Genomic DNA, 4,820 nt, shown 5'->3' with positions numbered 1-4,820 from the left:
TTGGACTAGATAATGCTAAACAAGGTTGGAACGTTTTTACATAATTTTGAATTAAATACAATAATGAATTAGTTTGACAATAAAAATGTATCCCACTGTGGATGTATAGGAATGCATAATTGCATTGGCGGCATACTTATATGCACTGTATAGCCTTACCTATGGATTGTGCACCCATGAAATGGGTATCAGCCTACTCAGTGACACCCACAGAACACAACTATGTAGAGTTTACATAAATATTAGCTTCTTAGACTCTGAAAACACTGTGAAATGAGCCACATTAGCTCACCAGTCAACCTTCATGTATTGAACACTTAGAGCTAATGTGGCTAATTTCACAGTGGTTTTATTCCTGCAGTAAGTACTAAGACGCTAATATATGTGTAAACTCTACATAGTTGTGTTCTGTGGGTGTCACCGTATAGCCTGATACTCCATTTCATGGGTGCACAATCCATAGGTTAGGCTGTACAGTGCAATATGAATATTCAATACGCACAATAGGTTGACTGGGAAGGTGATTTCCCACAGTCAAAGTCCTGCAATAAGAGCTAAGACGCTAATATGTGTAAACTCTTGAGAATTGCTTTCTGTGGTTGTCACCGAGTAGGCTGATCCCACGTTTCATGGGTGATACCCCGTTTCACGTTTACATTGTAATACTTCTGACAGCCTTTCTATTAATTCAATAGGATCTCTGTAGGCCTAGTCGTAAAGATTTGTCATTTAACTTTTCCAATGTATTACCTTTTATTGTGGCATAAACACAACCAGTCATGATGTTTTCATGTGATTGTCAAACAATCAATTCAAAAGGCCATTAATAGGCTACCTACCCACATTCATCCACTCGCAACATATTTCCAGCCTCCAAACAGTGGTGAATGGAAAGAGACATCTGTTACACATAACACCACAAAGTGTAATGACATTTGGCTATTGTCATTGGGCCAGAATTTATGCGTCCACTGCTGTCTGCGCTCGTCTCTGTGTCGGCCACTCATCTCTGCCTTGGCAAAATGTCTGTGTTCTTATCGAACGACAATGCATTTTGGAGCGTAGGCTATACCACCTGTTTTTAAGTCTATTCGCTCATTTTCCATGCCACTGACATGCGGTAATGATAAACAGTGGTGTAATAGCCTACAGTTTTCTTGACATTGTTGTGGTCCTCTGTAGCTCAGCTGGTAGAGCACGGCGCTTGTAACGCCAAGGTAGTGGGTTCGATCCCCGGGACCACCCATACACAAAAATGTATGCACGCATGACTGTAAGTTGCTTTGGATAAAAGCGTCTGCTAAATGGCATATTATATTATATTTTAATTATTGTGATAGGCTCATGTTTTACCGGACCGCCTTCCCCCCTCCATGTATCTGATTCTTACCAAAAATAGTATGGCAAGGCTACTGAGCAAGCTGCTCTGAGGGACTGTTTGTTGTGCCTTTTTAGAGCAACAATCTCTTCTGAGAAGCTAGTAGCCTGGCAGTGTCTGATGAGGGTCATTTCAGCATCTCTGTGAGAAGACTTGGCAAGAGTTGTATCCTGCAGCGCCGCCCCATGGAGGTCCTGCTAAGTTACCTCTAATAGCTCCTTCCAATAATCATACCTCTCTCTGCTGTTGCTCTGCACCTGTTCTTGATGGTAGCGCTGCGGTAGTCTGCTTGAGATTCGCTGCTGCTGGGCCTTGTCTGGAAGCCACCTTGACAGGTCTTGCAGGTTGTAAGGTTTGAGGTTTGTTATGTTAATTTTACCCTTGAGCTGTAGGAACTCTATGAAGCCGTCTCTGAGATACTTCGGCAGTTTACTGAGAAGTCTGTCAACATGGGAAATGGCACATTAAAAGTAATACATTTTTACAGTTAAATGACACCCCCGAGTTTTGCTTATTTAATACAGAAACAGTCAGGTATAATAGCAGGAACCGGGTTACCGAGTATTACTGCCCAAACCCACTCCCGTTTCACGGGATAAATAACTGTGAGAAACCGGTAAATTATAATAAATTTTTTATATGAACAGCATGACGTGAAATGGAACTGTTAAATGATATGCAATGTCTAAATCTGCCTTCTCTATGGCCGTCTCTGCTATCTACATGATCAATCATTAATGCTAAGGGTGGGGACACAGCGCATTTAATAAAATATAAATAAATTGGTCATTTAGCAGACGCTCTTATCCAGAGCGACTTACAGGAGCAATTAGGGCTAAGTGCCTTGCTCAAGGGCACATCGACATATTTTTCACCTAGTCGGCTCGGGGATTAGAACCAGCGACCTTTCGGTTACTGGCACAATGCTCTTAACCACTAAGCTACCTGCCGCCAGGTGGCGTGCAGTCCACAATGCATGTACTGTATGTATCATCTCATCAGCTGGTAACTTTTTTTCTTGTGACAGGTACATTTGCTGCAGGATAGCCTATGCTACAGTCATATTAGTTCTAATACATTTGAATGATAGATTAATATGAATGCGTGTCTAAATTACACATCTCCATCTGGCTTTCGGGGGTCACCTTATTTTTTAATTGTAAAGACTAGAATTGTTTTTAAATTGCAGCTACAGTGTTTTAAACAGCTTATCACTCGAATATCGTTGGTTTAAATCAATGGACGTTTTTTTTCCTCCACTTATGCTAATAGAATATTCAAAGAGGGGAGTTTGAAAGAAGAGAGAAAGCGGGATGGGGATAAGCTATAGCAGTTATTTATTCAGACACATAACCATTCAATCCACGTGAAGAGAAGCGAAAGCAGTCTGCATCTTATTCTAATCCTATATAATTCAAGCATGTCATTACAATAATGAAGATAAGGATAACAAAACTAATTTCATTTAACCATTGAGAGCTAGGAAGGAATTAAACAACAATAGAGAAAAGAGGAGGTAATATGCAAAACATGTGGGGAAATATTATGAAAGGTAATGCGTCAGCCTACTAATTATACACATTTAAAATAGGCCCTATTATTAAATTAAAATCAAATTTGCTAGCCTATGATTGTACGTTTTTGGCCACATGTCCTGCACCAGCATCGCGTTTTCTCTCCCACCTCATGGTTTGAAAGAGGTGCCTAAATCCAGTCCACATAGCCTAATAGGCCTATAATAAAATACATTTACGTCATTTAGCAGACGCTCTTATCCAGTGCATACATACATATTTTTTTTTCATACTGGCCCCCCGTCAGAATCGAACCCACAACCCTGGCGTTGTAAGCGCCATGCTCTACCAACTGAGCTACACGGGGCCTATAGACAAGTTTACGCGCTGTATCCCGGGTGGCGCCATAACTCTACACAAATGCATTTCATTTCCGCCGGAAGTTGTTTGCACAACGTCTGCCGGTGTAAACACAGCGATGTCGACGCTAGCTTGGGAACACGGTTCTACTACTTTGACAGCGAGCACAGCTAGAAAGGTGCCCATTCGCTCAACCACGGCGCCTGACAAGTTTTTGTCAGAACACTTACACCCATCCTTCCGTGGCAATGCCGCAACCCGTCAAGGAGCGGAGGGGGAGGAACTTGCAAGGGACTATTTGGAAACTCTGGGCAACAGCATTGAAACCAAAGGCTTAGTGGTGTGCGAAAAGGAACCGTGGCTTGCAGCATCTCCCGATGGAGTGATAAACAACGACATTCTGTTGGAGATCAAATCACCTGTGATGGGAAACAAGTCACTTGCAGAATTTTTGGCAACAAAGAACTGCGAAATCACAACTGTGGCAAACGGAGATAGGGTAGATTACCATATTGCCTGCAATGGTCCAAAAGGCTACTACATGCAGGTACAAATTGGGATGCACTGCACAGGGCTTCAGCACTCCAAGTTGGTGATCTGGAACAAAACTGAGCACCTAGAAATCGAAGTACCCTACGACCAAGGCTTTGTCCAGGGGCATATCATAAGGCTGCGCGCATTCTACTTTGCCCACATGCTCCCGAAAATTGTTGATGATTTTGTTGAGGGAAGGTTACAGTTCTGCAGTAAATATCTCAGCATTTTAAAACCAAAATAAACTGCCTTATTTAGGTCATGCCCACAGGAGCCAACAGATGTCCATTGTTTACATGATCTCTTTATGCTGTGCAATATATCAGTGTGCCTACTGTTTGAGTGAAAATAAAGTTTGATGTAATTTCAAACCTTAGAGTGCTACAATTTATTTTAACACAGTTCATAGTTCATAGTAAGCTCATACTGTACATAAATAACACTGGATTAATTAATTGTTTTGAGGAAACTAAACGAATGGCTTCAACAAGAAAGATTGCGTGTTTAATCTTAACAGGTATTAAAAAGTAAAATACAAAAGCAGCCCACACAATTACATCACTATGAAAATATTCATATATAATATTAAAAAATACAATGCACGCAGTATTTGTTGTGTTTATCTGTATTTAATGAACAACATGGCTGGGTGTTGGTAGACAGGGACACAGGGCAAGATTCTAAACCTCACTGATCAGTGGACTCTTCAGGTTAACTAGGCCAGCACAGATGGTTAAGATGTTGTCCAGTTTCGGTGCCATGCTGATGGGAACATTCTGGGATAAAATCTTAAACACCTTCAGTCTCTGGATTGCTCTTTCCACATGTATGCGGACATTGGCTACTCGCCTGGTGCGTGTCGTCTCCTCATTGGTCAACTGATTGCGCCTGTAGGTGAAAGCAGGGATGTTCAAACTGACCCTTCTCTCATCAAGCAAGTCTCGAATGGTGAACCCACGGTCCGCCATGACCTCATCACCAGCCCTCAGATAGTCTAGGAACCCACTGTCCATGGTGATAAACTTATCGCTGCT

The sequence above is a fragment of the Coregonus clupeaformis genome, unplaced genomic scaffold (assembly GCF_020615455.1).
Source record: "Coregonus clupeaformis isolate EN_2021a unplaced genomic scaffold, ASM2061545v1 scaf0548, whole genome shotgun sequence".
NCBI lineage: Eukaryota > Metazoa > Chordata > Actinopteri > Salmoniformes > Salmonidae > Coregonus > Coregonus clupeaformis.
The sequence above is the reverse complement of the archived record's forward strand: the minus strand, read 5'-3'. Positions refer to the sequence as shown.